The following is a 20,103-nucleotide window of genomic DNA, read 5'->3' on the forward strand; positions in this document are numbered from 1 at the left end:
TTTATATCATAAGCGTTTTCCATGGTGTTACCTAAGCTTCATAACTATCATTTTAAATAGCTGCATAAAACGAGGCCAGGGATTTTGTCCCAGAATCTAATAACACCGGTCCCTGGTGCAGAGTAGACAATTCATACATTTTTTTAATGAACAGAACGCATGATTAGGCCATAATCTGTCTTACTATCCTCTTACTGTGAGGTATTTAAGGAATTTGTTTCCAGTTTTTCAAACACATTGTCTTATTTCTCTCTCCTAGACAGCCTTCTTTTTTCAATCAATTTCCCCAACAAACCCTTACACTCTGCTCTTTGCTGGCCTCTCCCAAATCACACAGACTCTGTTCTTCATTTATCATAAGTCAACCTGGGTGTGTGGAACAAGCACCAGTGCCTGGCAGTGGGTTACACGAGGCAAAGCAAATCATGTTAATGGGTAGGTTAGCAGAGTGGGGAGCCCTGGGCCCATCTGAGCTGGGGCCCTCCATGTACTTCAGAGGCAGCGTGTTCTGTCAACACCGCTGTCGCCATCAAGTACCCTTCGTCCTGAAATAGTGGCCCAGGCCCTGCCAGTTATTTCGTCTCAGTGCTTACGGTTTGCATGTGAATTTAAACATTCAAACATCATGAGCATGAAACATAAACACTCAACCCGCCGTGGCATTTTAATGAGGTTCAACTGGGTTCAACACGTCCCATTACTTACAATTGTGTAAAAGCTTTTCGCCCCAGATCACTTCCTTAGGTCTGGCCCACTATGGCCAAGACAAACTTTGTGCTTTCTGAGCGCTTTAAATTTGGGGGAGAATTATTCTGGGCAGATGGTGAGCTCCCACAGGGTCCTCCTCGGCTCTGCTTAGCTAGACCAATGGTTTAACTGAGTTTCTCCAAAACTCCTTAAGAGGAAATGACTGAGTGATAAACCATGATCAGAAACCATCACTCACTCACCCCGACATTGCTCCCCACGCACCCTTGCCTTGCTCCTGCGGTTTTCAAATCATAGCCACATCTGCAGCTCTTAGATGCTTGCCATGGAGCAAGGAAAGAGTTCTTAATATTCCCATCTGACAGATGTGGCAACTGAGCCCTAGGAAGATAAGGTGACCTGTGTAAGACCACGAAATAAAGAACTGTCCAAGGTTCCCTCTACTAAGCATATCTAGGTATAGACTAAGCTGCCATAACAAAGACACTTAAAAAATGCCCAGTACACAGACAGGTGGTCCAGGCCATTAGGTGACGCTGCCCTCCTCAACACACAGCTCCCATTGCTGAGTCCAAGAGGGCTTCTCCAGGTGTCCTCACCGCCTGATGTAGGAAGGGGGAAAGGGCAGGGGAGTGGGCATGCATTCATTTTATTTTTTTAAATTTCATTGATAAATATTTTATTATGAAAATCTAAAATGTAACAACTTTTTAGAAATATAACAGCAATGCCATTACCACACCTAAAATTAGGTAAATAATAGCTTAATATAGTCACTGTTCATTTTTTCTGATTGTCTCACAAAAATGTTTTAACAGTTGTTTTGTTTGAATATGAATCCAATAAAGCCTAGCATTTAGTTGATGTTTCTTCAGTTTTTTAAAATGTATAGTTTCTCTATTCTCTATTTTTCCTTGCAAATTATTTGCTGAAGAAATGGGATTTTTCAGTTCTGTAACTTTTAAATAGTATTATATTAGGTATTAATAAAGTCGTACTTTATGCATACAATCTGAAAGAATTCAAATAACTCAAATAATTTTTTTTTTTTTTTGCGGTACGCAGGCCTCTCACTTTTGTGGCCTCTCCCATTGTGGAGCATAGGCTCCGGATGTGCAGGCTCAGCGGCCATGGCTCACGGGCCCAGCTGCTCTGCGGCATGTGGGATCTTCCCAGACCGGGGCACGAACCCATGTCCCCTGCATCGGCAGGTGGACTCTCAAACACTGCACCACCAGGGAAGCCCTAATAATTTTTTAAAGAATCATGTAATTAAAGAATAATGATGTCTGATAGCCAACTTTGTTTCCAGTAACGTAATGTGGTGATCCTACTTTTTACTTTTAGTCGATGAAATGATTGCTCTTATTTTTAGAGATAAATGTTTAAAGTTTGTATTAATTAATTTATTCCTTATTTCTGATTTTTTAATATAAGGAACATGTTTTTAAATAGTGTAAGCTTGGGGTTTCCCTGGTGGTGCAGTGGTTAAGAATCCGCCTGCCAATGCAAGGGACACGGGTTCGAGCCCTGGTCCGGGAAGATCCCACATGCCGTGGAGTAACTAAGCCCGTGTGCCACAACTACTGAGCCTGTGCTCTAGAGCCCACGAGCCACAACTACTGAGCCCGCATGCTACAACTACTGAAGCCCACGCGCCTAGAGCCTGTGCTCTGCAACAAGAGAAGCCACCACAATGAGAAGCCCGCGCGCCACAAAGAAGAGTAGCCCGTGATCGCCTCAACTAGAGAAAGCCCACGGACGGCAACAAAGACCTAACACAGCCAAAAAACTATAAATAAATAATAAAATAAATAACTTTATTAAAAATAAATAAATAGTGTAAGCTTATTAGTTTACAGTTAATTTTATTATATGTTCATTAGTCATTCACAGCAAAATAAATTCCAATTAGTTAAGTCTAGTTTTCTATTGTGTGTATATATATATATATATATATATCTCTTTTGGCTTTATCCAATAAGTTTATTTTAGATAAATTTATTCTATGTACAATACAGGCTTGAAAACTTCAGTGATCTGATATACATATACAACTGGGAAACCAAAGCAGAAATTCTGTGTTTCAAATATAAACTATAGATTTTATACAAAATAAAGGATTTTTTAAAGTTTTACCAAAAGCAAATCAAACGAATAAAAAGGAGATTAATACCAAAGATTAACAAGGTTAATGTTACAAAGAACTACAAAATTAAATCCCAAATGTGCAATGCTTGCTATTACAGTTCCAGGTTCTCTTGTGACATTTGAAAATGTTAAACATTTTTTTAAACATCTTTATTGGAGTATAATTGCTTTACAATGTTGTGTTAGTTTCTGCTGTATAACAAAGTGAATCAGCTGTATGTATACATATATCCCCATATCTCTTGCCTCTTGCATCTCCCTCCCACCCTCCCTATCCCACCCCTCTGGGTGGTCACAAAGCACAGAGCTGATCTCACTGTGCTAATGAATTCCTTTTAGGATCATGCATTCCTTTTATGGCCAACTCACTCCTACTCACACCCCAGTGGCTGCAACACAGGTGTATGGACATACCAAGTAGCCAGGGAGGCTGGGTGGCGTGTGTCTGGTTCAAACTCAGTTCTATTATGAAACAAAAGGGATCGGATATCAGTGGACAATCAGTGCACTCCAGCATGTACACTATGGGTGACCCCAAAGGTGGTAGATGAGGGAAGCTCGGGGGGAGCTCAGTCTCAGCAGCTCTGAGTTTGCTCCCTAGTCACTCAGTAGAGCTCATGGCCAGCCTCTCTTGGCCAGAGGATCTGGTTATGATCCATACTATACTGGGCTCAGCACACACGCAAAAATATGCATGGGGCTTCCCTGGTGGTGCAGTGGTTAAGAATCCGCCTGCCAATGCAGGGGACACGGGTTCGAGCCCTGGTCCGGGAAGATCCCACATGCCACAGAGCAACTAGGCCCGTGCACCACAACTACTGAGCCTGTGCTCTAGAGCCCGCGAGCCACAACTACTGAAGCCTGCGCGCCTAGAGCCCGTGCTCCGCAGCAAGAGAAGCCACCGCAATGAGAAGCCCGCTCACCGCAACCAAGAGTAGCCCCTGCTTGCCACAACTAGAGAAAGCTCGCGCACAGCAAAGAAGATCCAATGCAACCAAAATAAATAAATTAAATAAATAAATTTTTTAAAAAAATGCATGGAAACTGGCTTTGCCCACTAGTAGCTCACATTTTAAGAGGCAACAAACATAAATAGGACATGCTGACCAGAGAACAAAGTATGAAACCAATAGATGACTGAATGGCAAAACATAGACAGATACCAGGCAAGGGTTTCCCTGCCAAGGGGCCAGGGCATCTAAGGATAAAGTGGAAATCCCTGAACCAGTCCTCAAGCTTCTCCTCCTTCCCACCTTCCACTTCCCGCCACCTCCCCCGAGCACTGAGTCTCCCCACTCTAAGCAGCTCACCATTCCTCCTCTAAGTACACCCTGCACTTACCTTTTTCCTTTGCTCTGCTAGTCTAGCTCAGAAAACATCTCCTCAGCAAGAGTTCCTGAATCTCTCAAACAAAAATGAGTCACTTTTATCTCTATAATCCCAAAGCACTTTTTTATATGCAGATCACATCACTTATCACATTGCTTGTACTGTAATCAGTTGGGCATAAATGTGTCACTCCACCCTGTCTAGAATAAGCCTTTCACCAAATCTTGTACACCCAGTGCTTAACACAGTATCTGGGAAATAGTGAGGGTCAAACAAATGAGTGGCCCTTCAAATGGCCCTTAAAATTGTGTCATATTTATCACCATACACCTGGTGCCCAATATAGGCACGATGCCTGGCTTATAGTTGGTGCTCAATAAATGGAGTTTGATTGACTTAACTTGAACTTAAAGAGAAGTGCAATCAGGCACAGCAAAGACAGGTCCCAGAAGACACAACTCACGTGGTTGCCAACCCAGTCCTGTTGTACTAATGGGATTTTCAGAGTCTGTAGGTCCCATATGTCCAGTTTGGTCTGCCCAGCAGATGCGAGGCTTGTGGTGCATTTGGTGAAGGTTGTCTGGGGCTGGGACCAACCACGCTGCACTTTAGGCTCCCATTACTTTTCTTTCCCCATGCTCACTCCCCAAGGCTCAGTCCTTAGCCTGGGTCGCTGGTCCCATCCTCCATTCCCAGGGAGACTCAGGTCATCAACAGAGCTCTACTGGATCACTTTATATTCAGTGCCTCTTGGGGGCCAAGCACAGAGCTCGGCACTAAGGTAGAGCAGTGAACTAGACAGATATGATCCCTGCCCACATGGCGTGTAACACCTAGCAAGGGCTCACACTAAGTAAATGACCCCAAAGTGACATGGTCAGGTGTGCCTGTCACCTTGAGAGTAGCAGAGGCCTTCAGGACACCAGGCACTCCACACTCAGCCTGTCTCCCCTCCTGAACTGGGATTCAGAGAACCTGAGTGAGAGTCCACCATCAGAGTTCCAGACCTGCCACCTGCCAGCCAAGGGCACATCCCTTATCCTCTCCAAACCTGTCCCCTCATCTGTAAAATGAGGTCAGTAACAACACCTGTTCTGCCTTCCTTTCTGGGTTAGATGAGGACTAAATAAGGTATGTGAAAGGGCTTTGTAAGCTGTAATAAATGTTACTTACTACTGTTGTTGTAATTAGTATTATTATTCCCAAGTAACCCTTCCTCCTGATTTTTCCCTCTGATTGTCAGGGGTGCCAACATTCCCCCAGTCCCCTGGCCTAAGCTTATCTGTTGTTTCTGTCTCCCCAAACCTATTCTCCCCTTCATCAGACACCGAAGCTCAGCTGGTTTCCCTGAGGAGCACATGCTTCCTCCATCCCCCTGGCTACAGTGATTGGCTCAGAGAATGGGCATATGACCCAAGCCAGTCAGTAGGAGTCCTTCTGGGATTTTCCCACCAAAGCTGTGAAAGAAATGGTCCCTTTCTGCTGAGAGGATCTGATGCTGGGGTTCCAGCAATGACTGATACCATCGTGTGGAGAAAGCTTGTCTGAAGAATAAGCCAAGCAGAGAAAGACTTTCATGGATCAAGCTGTTCATAAAGCCAGACGTAATCCCGGATTTCCCAGGCACTCAAATGTAGGTAAGCTGTCTTGTATATAAGCTGATTGAGTTGGGTTTCTATCAACTAAAAATGGAAGACTCCTGACCAATTCAAGACTCAAAACTTAGGTGATATGTTCTATTTGTCCATTGCTTTCAACTCCAACCTTTGATCTACTGGAGCTTGTAAACAGAGTCCTTTCTGCTACATAGTTCTGCCACCATCCTGGCCAGACCCTCTTTGTCTCATACCTGGAGGCTGCCTGGTGGGGAGAGCTGAGGGATTAGAGCCAGACAGACCTGGAGTGAATCTCGGCTCCGTTACTTACTCATCAGTCGTGTGATCTTGGGCTTCTGTGGCCCTCAGCATTTTCCTCTGTAAAGTGGGACAAATAACCCATACCATGCATGGCTGTTGTGAGTATGAAATGAAAAGATATCTAATAGGGCCTGGCGGAGGCTCAGTAAGAGGCAGCTATTATCACCATAACAATATAGTGGCCTCCTAGCTCTGTCAGTAGGGGGAAGGCAATGCATTGATCCTGTTTTCATTGGGGGGCCCTGACATTAAAAAATGGCCATAGCTCAGTCTGAGAAAATGGGGCCCAGGCAGCTTGATGCTTGGTAGCCACTGGGGCAGAACAAGAGTTGATGGAGCTGCTGGAGGAATGACGCTTGGGCAGGGATAGTCTCCCAGCAACAAGGGGAGGGGCCTTGGGTAAAGAAGTCCCAGCCACCAAGCAGCCAATCAGAGGCAAGTGCCTGAAGAGGCCAGGCCAGATGAGGTCAGAACTGGGATAAAGGACTGGTCCTCAGATATAAGGAGAATCCTCTCCCAGGAGACACTGAGGGTGGGGTCAGTGCTTAGGAACTTAGTACATTCATGACTTGCGATGTGTGTATAGTTTTGTAGGCTCTCTGCAAAACACCAAACTTGGGATCTACCCTTTCCTTTTATTGACCTCGGGTCTGGCTTATTGCTCCTAAAGGAGGAGAAGAGCACTGGGACTCCAACCTCATTTGCAGTGGATGAGCTCTGTGACCTTGGGAAAGCAGTTTCCCTTCTCTGGGCCTTGGTTCCTTCACCACTTGAGGGGGATGGCAGGTCCCTTCCAAAGCTAACAGGCCATCTCCAAGCCCTAAGGGGTTAATCAGGCTGGCCAGGCCCCACTACCTGAGACCACACCAGAGCTTTTGTTCTCAAAGAATCCAAGATAGGGCAGGGGGAGGGAGCAGCCTCCTCAATTTCCGTAGCTGTTTAATCTAAGAGAGATGATGAGGTGTGCAATGAAGGTGGGTAGCCCTGGGGACATTCTCCGCACTGGACAGTGCTGCCTCTGTGACAGCTCCACATGGAGAAAGGTGAACCTCAAGCTACAGGGTGACCGTCCCTGTGTAACAGCTTTCCATTTGTTTACCAAAAAAATATTGCTCCATCATAAAAATTCCCAAAATAGTTCCTTCCCTGGCCAGACTGACTGGCGGGCGCCCAGCTCGGGAGCCCAGCCTTGCTGGAGACACACTCTCAGCGAGGCACAATTAGCCGGGAAAGTTGGGGGCTGCAGTTCGAAGACCACCAGCCCCACACATCCTGCGGGGTGCGGCTGGGGGGGTTAGAGCCACAGAATCGTCTCTCTGGGGGGATCTGGGCAGTGACAGGATTTTCTGAGGCTCAGCAAGTTTATTTTTAGCTAAGAAGGGCTTCCTCTGCTCTAAGGGGATTGGCGGGTGGATCTCACTGGCTGAAGGTGGAACAAATGCTTTGCTCTCTGCTGGAATTCTCTCTCCCACGCTCGTACTCTGGCACCTTCTCATCCCACAGTTCTCGACTTAAAGCAGCTCTTCAGAGAGCCTTTCTCTTAAAGCCCTCCTCTGAAACGACCCAAATGAGGGCTTCAGCTATCCAGTCTCAAAAGATTCTTCCTTTTCCCTTGGGAGAACTTACCACAGTTCGTACTTACAAATATGAACGTCAGTCTTTCCCACAGGTTGTAAGGCTCTTGGGCAGAGAACGTTGCTTAGTACTTATCCCCAGTACCTTGCACATAGTAGGTGCTCAGTAAGTATCTTTTCCATTTACAGAATGACTTAATAACTTGCTTGAGACTTAGAAAAGCCAAATAACTTGTCCAAGGTCATGTAGCTCACAAGTGCCAGAAGTGGGATTTGAACCCAGGCCTGTCTGATTCTAAAACCCAGGTCTTAACCCCACTGTCCTGCTCCACTGGATCCACAGGGCTGGACAAATCACCGAATGAGAGGGCATGGAGCAGCCATAGTTGTGTCTTCTCTTTCACTTTCTTCCTGCCCCCATGGCAGGGAGGAAGGAGGGTATACAGGCTGCCCCCAAGAAGACTCAATACTTATCCCAGTGCTTCACATATAATAGGTGCTCAATAAGTAAGTGTTGGGCGAATGTTCCCTTGCCAGGGACCCCAGACATCTCCCAGGGGCATACCAGTCTTGTGGGGACCTGTTTCTATCTGTGAATGAGAAAGTGAGGGAGAAGGACATATAAAAATGATTCTAGGGATTCCCTGGTGGCGCAGTGGTTGAGAGTCCGCCTGCTGATGCAGGGGACACGGGTTCATGCCCTGGTCCGGGAAGATCCCACATGCCGCGGAGCGGCTGGGCCCGTGAGCCATGGCCGCTGAGCCTGCGCGTCCGGAGCCTGTGCTCCACAACGGGAGAGGCCACAACAGTGAGAGGCCCGGGTACCGCAAAAAAAAAAAAAAAAAAAAAGATTCTATTCCATCCCTCCAACCTATCTCTCCTCCTGCCCACCACCCCAAATAGGAAAGTGACCCAGAGTTAAGAGCCACCTTCACCAACAACTTGCTGCGGCAGCTAAGAGCTTCCAGGCTGGATTTCCAAGCAAAAGTGGGCAGGCCCTTCCTGGTCTCCTCAAAGTTCCTGCTTTTATACCTAGACCTCCTCCATTCCAACCACCCCATACCGTACACAAAGCTTTCTTAACTTTACGTGAAGTGGGAATAAATTCACCTTAGAATTCAATAAATTCAATTCAATTAATTAATGAATCCACCTTAGAATAAAATGCTAATTTTATTGATCTAGAATATGCGATCTAAGTGAATATAATGGCTTGCCTTGCAAACCCAGCTCTAAGACAAGCCCCCTCACCACATCCGGGGAGGAGAGAGAAAGAAACAGTGAGAGAAACAGAGAGAAAGCAATCTGCAGAGTAAAGATCTTCCTCAGGCCATTCCACTCAGTGAGTAGAGGCTCCAGGGAACGCAGAGCAAGATGACAGATACTCCCTCAGCAGCTGGTTTCAGTTCCCACAAAGCTTAGCACCTTTTCAGCACCTTGAGTGGATTCTGATGTATGAACATGTGTATCTTTTCATATATCTTGGCCCCTAAATTCAAGGCAACTACTTTGTGATACACAAAGCCACATATATCCCATTCTAGTAGGGAAGTAGTCTTCAAGGGGTAATTTTAGGGGACAAGATTTTCTTCTTTACATATGACTTTGGAACCTGACCTTCACTTAGCATCCAACAATATTGCCATTCACATTCACTGTGGGGAAATCAGACCATAGATCCAAACAAGATAAAAACAATCTCCTGGAATCTTACCATTCAGGATAACCACTATGTGTTTCTGAGGCGCTTTCCTCAAGGCAAGTGTGTACAAATGTGTATTTATTATATCCATATTTTCTAAACGGAAAACTGGAAAGAAGATAGTCTTTTGAAATCTACAAGTTGTGATTTTTTTTCAAAGTCTTTTCTTTAAGAATACAGTGGGCTTGATTCTTTCCTTTTCAAACTCCTGTTTATACTCAGGGCCAATTTTCCACACTGTTAATATTTGTACCAGAAAGCTCCTTGGCATCCTCAATTCTAAGCAGGTGAGAGTCAGAATCACTCCCAATGGAAAAGGGGTCAAAGGAACCAGGATGAATCTTTTCCTTCTTCCCAATTTGGCCTCTGGTTAGTCCTGTAGGGAAGCAGGCCCAAGAAGACGGAATCACATCCATAAATCATGCCTCTGCTCTGTCTCCCCCTCCCCCTGACGCTGAGCCATCATCACTGTGGTACAAAGGATACCATGTGCAATTGGGTCCAGATGGTACCCAATGCTTGTGCCATCTGGAAACAGGTAAGCTCATCACCATTTCTTCTTGAGATTAGGTGACCCAGAGAGGAACAGAAGGAATACTTAGACTGAGAGGGGATTTAGGAAATAGACACCCTCCCATTGTCCCATTCAAACCATTTCTAGATGAGAAGGAAGTGATAATTTTGGCAGAGCTGAGGATGGGAGAAGAGCAGAGCGTCTGCACAGCATCCCCGGCCTCCTTGCCTCTCCTCCTGCACCTCATGCTCACCGCCTGCCTGCCCTGCCACCCAGGATGCCTCCTACCACGGCCACTTCCGCGAGTTCCCACTTGAAAGAAGGCATCCAGCAGGTGGGCATGTCCCTGTCTCAGGGTGAGGAAGCCCAAGCTATGCGTACCTGGATTGACGGTGTTAGTTGAGTTGCCTGAGTGGCATTTTGATGGTTCTAGTACTTTTCAGTCTGAAGCTCCAACAGTGACAAGTATCTCACCCTTGCTGTCATGTTTCAGGACCTTTTCTGCAAGGACCCCAAGCTGGTGTTCTGTGAAGTCTTCAAATACAACTGGAAGCCCACAGAGACCAATTGAAGGCACACCTGTAAATGGGTCACAGACATGGTGAGCAACCAGCACCCCCGGTTTGGAATGGAGCAGGAATATATTCTCATGGGCACAGATGAACACCCCTTTGGTTGGCCCTCCAGCCACTTCCCTGGGCCCCAATGTCCATATGACTGTGGTGTGGGAGAAGACAAAGCCTGTGGCAGGGATATTGTGCAGGCTTACCACCAGGCCTGCTCGTACACTTGTGTTAAGATTTCAGGGATGGAATGCCGAGGTCATTCCTGCCTGGTGGGAATTCCAGATAGGACCCTGTGAAGGAATGGATATGAGACATCATTTCTGGGTGGCCCGTTTCATCTTGTGGCATGTATTTGAAGACTTTGGAATGACAGCAACCTTTGATCCTAAGCCCATTCCTGGGACCTGGAATGGTGCAGGCTGCCACACTAACTTCATCACCAAGGCCATGAGAGAGGACAATGGTCTGAAACGCCTTGAGGAGACCATTGAGAAACTGAGCGAGCAGTACCTGCATCTGAGCCTACAATCCCAAGGGGGACCTGGACAATGCCCGGCACCTAACTCGACTCCACGAAACCTCCAACTTCAATGACTTTTCTGCCGGCGTGGCCAACCCTGGAGCTAGCATCCACATTCCCAGGACTGTCGGCCAGAAGAAGGGTTACTGGGAATACCATCACTCCTCTGCCAACTGCGACCCCTTTTCAGTGACAGAAGCCCTCATCTGCACATGTCTTCTCAATGAAACTGGCAATGGGCCCATCCGGTACAAAACCTAAGTGGACTAGACTTGCAGCCATCAAACACCTCCTAATACTACATCCCGCTCCTACTCTCGTCCCTCTCTCCATTGTCCTAATAGCTGTAACTCAAAGGATGGGGTATCAAGGTCTTTTTTTATTCCAAAAAAAAAGGAAAAGAGAGAGTTTGAAGAGCAGCAGGGTTCAGTGTTTAGTGATACCTAGCAAAAAAAAAAAAAGTTCAACACACTATGTATTTTGGAAGGGCCTGGTTCCATTTTGCTTTGCTTTCTTCAATATTTGGTGGCTGCAAATCTAGTCCAAGATTGGCTGTGCATTTGCAAAATCAGTGGTTTTGATTAAGTATTTGGACTTTGATCTTTGAATGGAATTAACCTTAAAAAGAAAATAGCGCTGCTTAGATGAAAGAAATTACCAGAAATCTCCCCTGGGCGGAGAGTCGAGTTACTTCTACCCCATGGCCAAGTGACTACTAAGGAATTTGATAATTACCTTTTCAGTTAGAATAGCACATATTCACTGCTCAGATTCAAGAATTTGTTTAAAAATGCAACTATAAATAGTGCAGGTACTTCCAGTTTCTAACATCAGTCTTGCAAATTTCCTGTACTTATGAATAGCCTGTTGTTCAAGCCACCCAACCACAGTCAGCAAATGGACTCGCGTGAGCTAGCACCCCTTCACCACCTTTGTATTTATTTAAGCAACTTGCTCTCAGAATAATTTAAGATGACTTTTTAAAATTACATGCAATATAATAAAGCAAAACAATAGATATACAAGAAAGATTTTAAAGGGGAAAACAAGAAAAAAAACAGAAGATGAACATGCTAAGGGTGAAATTCAGTTCTGCAGGTTATGAGGATCTGTACGCTGGCTCAAGATTGCTTCAAATTTGAATATAAGCAGGGACTTCTCCAGTGGCGCAGTGGTTAAGAATCCGCCTGCCAATGCAGGGGACATGGGTTCAAGCTCTGCTCCCAGAAGATCCCACATGCCGTGAAGCAACTAAGCCCGTGAGCTGCAACTACTGCGCCCTCATGCTGCAACTACTGAAGCCCGCATGCCCAGAGCCCCTGCTCCGCGACAAGAGAAGCCACCGCTCGCCACAACTAAAGAAAGCCCATGCACAGCAAGGATGATTCAAGGCAGCCAAAAAAAAAAAAAAAAATTGAATATAAGCAGAAAAAGGGGGAGACATGGTCAGTTATATGATCTATAGTGTCCATAAAATAAAAGCCAGGTGTTTAGGGGAAAAACAACTATTCCTGGAATGAAGAACTAAGAGAAATTTCTTCCATGGCTCCTCATAAAGAAAACATTCTTACCAGAGATATGACAAGGAGTTCCGTAAGTCCTTCTCTTACAACCTCTCAATGTAGGCTGATGACTTCTCCAGAAATCTGAGTTTGTTAAAAAGCATTTCCCCTGGAGACCGAAAGCACATGGTTCAGATCCACAGCTGGTGTGATTCAAAGAGAGATTTTAAGAACTGAAAGAATACATAAACTGTATAACCTTCAGACCATCCTCATCAAATTTTATTTCTCTAATCCAAGCATTTGTAAGCATTGTATGCACGAGTTTATGGATGCTTTCCCCCTAACCAGCACTTGTGATGCTAGTTAAACATCACTCTATTTGCTTTAACTTGAGCCAAGTCAGGGGTAGGGTCAATGTCCCTGCTGGATAGTGCAGGGAAGTGACCACACCTCATCCCCACCAACCCCTTTCTCCTCTTACAGGGAAAAGTTACAATGTCACGTTCTCTCTTTTGCCTCCTTTACTAACCATTCAAGGTCTAATTGGGCCCATCTCAGGATAGCTTTCTCATGCATTACTGCTTTTAGACAAGTAGAGCTCATGCCCCCCTCTTTTGCCCCAGACCCCATACCTTCTCTTTGGGGTGCTCTCCAGTCCCTCTGCCCACCCTATCCTCTTCCCACTCCCCAAACATATGGGGTTGACCAGATATCCTGAGGGATTCCAGAATTCATGTCTGTGGAGTTGTCCCGGGGTTCTGGTTGGGTCCAGGTTTCAGGAGGACATCAGTGAAAGCAGATAACTCCTGCTGGCTAACAAGATATTCCTTTCATGGGATTGCATGGGACTGGGCTTCTGGAATGGTGCTGACATTCTGATTTGGAGTGACTCACTCACATCAGACACAGGGAGAGTACAGGGCTCTGGGCTATCAGGAATCACCACTGACCGTGAGGGTTGAGCCGTGTGGGTGTGCTGTGCATCAGTTCTCCTCTGCTCCTTCCCCTTCCCCCCACCAAAAAGCAATTCAGTGCCAGGGGACCCACACACAGCGGGCGTTGCTGCTGACGTACACAGGCAGTTTATTTGTCCACTTTCTTCCAACTCCTACCTAGTGATCTCAGGAGGAACAATGTTTCCCTCTTTCTCCACTTTATTCCATTTGTCAACAAAAGCCCAAGCCCTAATCACATCTGATCAACTTAAACAGTGTGGCTAATAATAATGTCTTACAGGGGCTTCCCTGGTGGCGCAGTGGTTGAGAGTCCGCCTGCCGATGCAGGGGACGCGGGTTCGTGCCCCGGTCCCGGAAGATCCCACATGCCGCGGAGCGGCTAGGCCTGTGAGGCGTGGCCGCTGAGCCTGTGCGTCCGGAGCCTGTGCTCCGCAACGGGAGAGACCACAACAGTGAGAGGCCCGCGTACCGCAAAAAAAATAATAATAATAATAATAATAATGCCTTACAGAAGAAAGAGAAAGCCACAAGTGTAAAAGTCAAATTAACCATACTCAAATACCAGAACCATCAACACCCCAACCCCTTAGAATATCTAAAGGTCCCATCCACAGTTCTCACAAAGCCTTCATCTACCTGCACTTCTAATAAAACTGCTCACCCTCACCACCAACATTCATGATAATTAAAAATGAATTCTTATTTGGTTTTATAGCTCTTCTATTTAAGCACAGTTGGTGAAAAAGCAGTGTTTCATACTTGTACTAATTCAAAACAGGCAGTATTTCAAATATATATGTAGTTAAACAAGTTTCAAGGATTAACTAAACCACATAGCCATACATGACATGGGTTTTTTGGGAAAATGTATTCCCTGTTCCCATCACTTTATAATTGAACTTCTGGTGTAGCAAGTTGGGTACTTCCTATCCAATGTCACCTACACACACGAAAAGCACAAATTAGGAACTCTGGCCAGCACTAGCGATGAATCATGCCTGAATGACATGACATGTCAGAAGGAATGACATGTCCTTCTGACAAGGACAGACTCTTCCAGAAGCGGTCACTTCTGGAAGCAATGAATTCTTCCAGAAATTCATTTGAGATATCAGTGCAACAAAAGCAATTACAACAAAAATCCTTTGATAGTGTGTACACACGTCCACACAACGCACCCACGCAGGTATCCACACATACCGCACAAAGATTTCTGAGGTGTGAGGGTTGGATCAGGCATTAAAGCACTGACAATTACCACAGGTTCAGGTTTATTATATTAAGACTTGTACTTGGGAGCATGGGCTTGCATTGTCTCTCCGAGAAAATGATACAGACATTGGGAAGAGCTGTATTCTTTTCCTTGCAGGCTATTAAGAATATTTAAACCTCTTACCAAAAAAATATATTGCTCATACTTTTGCTCATGAAAACATAGACATGTGTCTGTATGAAATTAAATTACTATTGATGGGTTTAGTATAAAATGGGGGTGAAAGAGCAGTGAATTAAAAGACAGGCATCCTCAACTCCAAACCAACTCTTCTACTGACTGTGTGACCCTGGGTAAGTCATCTCATGTGTCTGAATCTCGGTCTGCTATGCTGTGAAAGAGCAGGGTTAGGCCAGAGTCACATCAAAGAGACCTTCCAAGCTGAATGTCCAGGACTTTTCCCTTTGACCAGCCCCAAGCCACTTCAGGCTGTTGTCATGTCCACACAGGCCCTTTGGCACCAGTGCCAAAGCTGGGAACCTCTGACCAACCTCCTAGGTAAGAACTGCATCTCATTGTCACTTTGGCAAATGTCTGTACACTCTCGCCTCCCTCCTCCTTCTCCAGACATTTGGTGGCCTCCTGTGTACAAAAACTCACAGACCTTTGTGCTGCCGAGTATAAACAGAGCGACGTTCATACCCTGAAACCGTGAGGGAACAGCTGATAGTATTGTAACAAAAGGCAGAAAACTTGGCGAGCGGGTCCAAACCAGACAGCAAATTCACAGCGTGCTGCTCGCCCACTGCAGGAGGAGTGGGGCTGTTTCCCGAGGCTGATGATTTTCCCTTTTCTCACCTGCCAGCTCAGACCCCTGGAGGCCCAGGCAGCAAGCCTGGATCGAGGATAAGATTGGATTCTTCCTCTGGCTTCCAATCCCCTGGAGCCTCTAGCGCTGGGCGGCCCCTGAGAATGTTCACCGGCTGCAGTCTTGGCCACACAACACTCAGAAAAAGCCCCTCCTAAGTGCTGATATTCCTAGCACAGAAATGCAACCTCCAAGACTAAAGGGGAAGAGAGGAGAGCTGGGTGAAATGCTGTGTGTGGCAGGGCTCCTCACACTTTTATAATTCTAACCAGTTATGGATGTGTTTCTGCCGCACGCATCTAGAGGCTAAACCAGGGTACGCTAAGAACCCAGAACTAGGCCTGCATTGTGGACTGAATTCATTATTCTGCCACTGGATTGGAAGGCCCAAGCAGGCCAGGGTTTTGTCTGTCTTGCTCACTGTTGTGGGTGTGGCTTGGCATCCAGGAAGACTTCCATAAATATTTGTTGTATACTTGTCAATTAACCGAAAAGCAGGTAGCCTTTGAGTGAGAGGAAGTTTATTATTTTTTTTAATAGTGAATGGGGCTTCCCTGGTGGCGCAGTGGTTGAGAGTTCACCTGCCGATGCAGGGGACGCGGGTTCATGCCCCGGTCCGGGAAGATCCCACATGACGCGGAGCGGCTGGGCCCGTGAGCCATGGCTGCTGAGCCTGCGCGTCTGGAGCCTGTGCTCCGCAACGGGAGAGGCCACAACAGTGAGAGGCCCGCGTTGCCGCAAAAAATAAATAAATAAATAAATAAATAAATAAATAAATAAATAGTGAATGGAGGGTCTGGCCAGAGAAAAGACGACTACAGTCAAAATGAAGGATGTGGAAAGGGGCCACTTTGCAGGTCAGGTCAATGTTGTAGCCTTTCCAGAACCACAAGCATGCACCCCGGGAAGCTTGTGAGCCACCCTAGGCTGCTGTTTGCCTCCCCAGCTGTAAATACATTACATACACGGGGAGGCTATTAGCTCTTGGGGTGTGACATGGTGAAAGTTGTTGTTTGTCTCAAAAGGCCCAGCCTTGGAAAGGAGCCCCTGGTTAGCTGAGGGCTGGGCCCTCTGTGGGGCAACTCTGACCAGGCCAAAGCCCTCGTTCCCGCTGCTCCTGAGGTGGTGGTGGGGTAGCAGCAAGAGTGGAGGAGAGAGGAGGCCAAGGAAGCCTCTTCTATTCCCACTCCAAGCCCACTCCCCACCCCCACTGCCTTGAGATCTTTCCTCCCCAGGGTCCACAGGCAGCAAATCCCTCCAGCTCTTCCATGGACAGCTCTCTCCTCTTTGGTTTGTTGCTAATTTCTGGAAAGAAGGTTCTGGGACCTGAGATTGTCCTATACCCCCAAAGACTTTCACACCAAGGGAGGTGTGAAGGTGCTGGGATCAGATGGTGCTATTAATAGCAGCCAGGGTGGAAACCCCCCAGACGCTGGTTAAGTCTGGTTGGTCTATCCTGAGGGCTCCTGACACCAGGTCCTGGCAGGAGAATGCAGGCAGGGGCGTGGGGGGACATATCTACTTCTCTATCTGCTGAAATTGGTTCTCGAGCCCAGCATGGGCAACTTCATAGGCCTTTGAGGATTCAGTGAGATAATGCATGGGCAGCACTTAGCACAGTGCCGGGGAAACAGGCATGCATTCAACAAATATTTATTAACAGCTACTCTGTGCCAAGTACTGTTCTAGGCACTAGGGAGACAACTCTGAACAAAATAAAATCCTCTTCCTCCGGAGCTTCCATTCCACTGAGGGAGGCAGACAATACTTGAACAATATATCATGTGCCATGAAAAAAATAAAGTAGGGTGAGGGGGTGGGAGGCTTCCATCCAGACTGGAGTGTCAGGTAAGGCCTCCCTGAAGGAGACCACAGAACAAGAGCCACCAGCACTCCCAGAGGTGAGGGAGCTGAGTCTAGAGGAGGACGTTCACTACGACGTGTGGCTGTGCCTTAACGCAAAGTGGGGTGTGATGGGGAGGGGAAGAGGAGGTGGGCTGTCATTATCCATCCTTCCTCCTTAAAGAGAGCTTGGTATAGTTTGAATGATCTTTCCAGAAGCCCTTCCCTCAGCTGTTGCAAAGGAGCCATTGTCCAGAAGAGCTGCCTATTAAACATTGTCTCCAGCACTTCAAACCAGCATCACCGAGACTTCCCTGGTGGCTCAGTGATTAAGAATCCACCTGCCGATGCAGGGGACACGGGTTCGAGCCCTGGTCCGGGGAGATCCCACACGCTGCGGAACAACTAAGCCCGTGCGCCGCAACTACCGAGCCTGCTCTCTAGAGCCCGTGAGCCACAACTACTGAGTCTGTGCTCCTAGAGCCGGTGCTCGGCAACAAGAGAAGCCACCACAGTGAGAAGCCCATGCACCGCAACAAAGAGTAGCCCCGCTCGCCGCAACTAGAGAAGGCCCACAGCCAGCAACGAAAACCCAACGCAGCCATAAATTAATTAATTAATTTAAAAAACAGCATCACCATCCCCGATGGGTTGGGGGGGAGGGGTGGCTCCTGCCGCCAACAGCCAGGGTCGCCCAGGTGCTGCTTCAGTTTCCCCGGGATGATCAGCTTCGGGAAGTCTAAACACCAAACCATTCAGATCGAGCTCTTGGTCTGGCACTTTCTGCCATGTGTCCTTGTGTGGGAAAGTTACGTCACCTCTGTGAGCCTCTGTTTCCTCTTCTGCCATGGGGAGATTAGTAATGGCACCTACCTTGGGGTGGCCGTGAGGATGATAAAATGTGATAATCCAGGAAAGCACTTAGCACAGAGCCTGGCACACGTAATTGTCTCAAAAATGTTTCTCACAGACCCCAGGCCGCGTCCTTTATCTCACTGTGTACCAGACTCTTGACGTCTTCACCTCTCTGGTGCCGAGGTGGCTGTACCCCTACCCAAGGAGCTGAGAACCGAAGGCCACTGATAGTACGTTCTTGTACTAGAGGAACAGGAAAACATATTGGAGAACCTGACGGAGATACTCGTACTTCTGGAAGAGCACTGAGTCTCAGGAATCTACTGTTTTTGCCACCTAGCTTCTATTCGTGCTAGTTTCAGGAACGGTTCCCTGATTTCCCCTGGAGAACCTGCTCCCCCACTCTCAGCGCCAGAGCCTCAGATGGAGGATGGGACCTGGCTTCCCACCCAGTCGGCACACTCCATTCTCCGCACCACAGCAATTGGTCTAAAGACAGATGGGGCCCCATAGAAACCAATGCACATCAGGCCTGGACTTGTGTGGGGTGGAGAGATGTGCTTTCCCACTGAATTGGGTCTCAGAAAACGTGAATTAGAGGCCCTACAGGTTTCTTCCTCCTTAAAATTAGCATGCCTCTATTAGTGTGAATTATTATTTTATTTTATTTATTATTTTTAAATTTATTTATTTTTGGCCGCGTTGGGTCTTCATTGTTGCACGTGGGCTTTCTCTAGTCATGGCGAGCAGGGGCTACTCTTCGTTGCGGTGTGCGGGCTTCTCATTGCCGTGGCTTCTTTTGTTGCGGAGCATGGGCTCTAGGCACGCAGGCTTCAGTAGTTGTAGTGCACTGGCTCAGTAGTTGTGGCTCACGGATTCTAGAGTGCAGGCTCAGTAGTTGTGGCGCACAGGCTTAGTTGTTCCACGCCATGTGGGATCTTCCTGGACCAGGGCTCGAAACGTGTCTCCCACATTGGCAGGCAGGTTCTTAACCACTGCACCACCAAGGAAGTCCCTGAATTATTATTTTACTATTAAATATAATTTAAATACTAATGTGGCATTTATACACCAATTCCATCAGCCATTCGTTGAGGACTGCTCCTAGGAGATGTTAATTCCCTGGCTCTCTGGCCTGTCTTGAATGTGTGCAAGTGGTCTCTGGTGGTCCGAGAAAGGCTTCAGGTAAAGAGAGGCAGATGTTAACAATTGGAAATTGAGCCAGCATTCACTGAAATGGGAAAGGACCAAGGGAAAAAGGATGAGGAACCTATAGCATCTGCTAAAGTGACCATCCCTCCATGTGGTTGGGGTGAAGGTGAACTTGCCCTCTTGGGCCATGTCCCAGATCTGGTCAGTGAGAGACCCCTCATTCCCTTGGTCAAGGTTATAGTTCTGGTAGGGATAGGGAGTGATTGCTCATGACCCAGGCTGAGCCAATCAATAAACCTCAGACCTGAGAATTCTGCTAGAAATATTGGGCAAGAGATTTCTAAACTGAGATGATGTAAGCCTGGGGTTGCCAGGGACCACCACAAGGAGAAAGCCTGCTGGAAAATGAAACTGACACAGACTAACCCAGAGCTGAGAGATACTGAGTCCTGATGAGATCATCTGAATACCTGGATCTAGCCGGGTCTCAAACTCATGCCCTTGGACTTTTTAATTAGATGGAACAATAAATTCCCTTTTTTCTTAAGTTGTAACTTGAGTTGTATTTCTATCGATTAAAACTAAAATAGTTCTGACTAATACACAGGGCAATCAAGATTCTCCAAAACACGGTCCCAATTCAAGTATCTATTGTTATCTTTTACAGTTCTACTCCTACCCTGCACTGCTTCCAGACTTGTAACTGACTGGATCTCCTTTGTATACACACGC

At 46.8% G+C, this 20,103-nt stretch overlaps 1 pseudogene; it reads left to right on the plus strand.

Annotated features, from left to right (window-relative positions):
* The first annotated feature begins 10,171 nt into the window (after nt 1-10,171).
* On the plus strand, nt 10,172-11,241 carry LOC137232840 (glutamine synthetase pseudogene; annotated as a pseudogene).
* Nucleotides 11,242-20,103: the final 8,862 nt, after the last annotated feature.

Source organism: Pseudorca crassidens, chromosome 1 (genome assembly GCF_039906515.1).
Source record: "Pseudorca crassidens isolate mPseCra1 chromosome 1, mPseCra1.hap1, whole genome shotgun sequence".
Taxonomy (NCBI): domain Eukaryota; kingdom Metazoa; phylum Chordata; class Mammalia; order Artiodactyla; family Delphinidae; genus Pseudorca; species Pseudorca crassidens.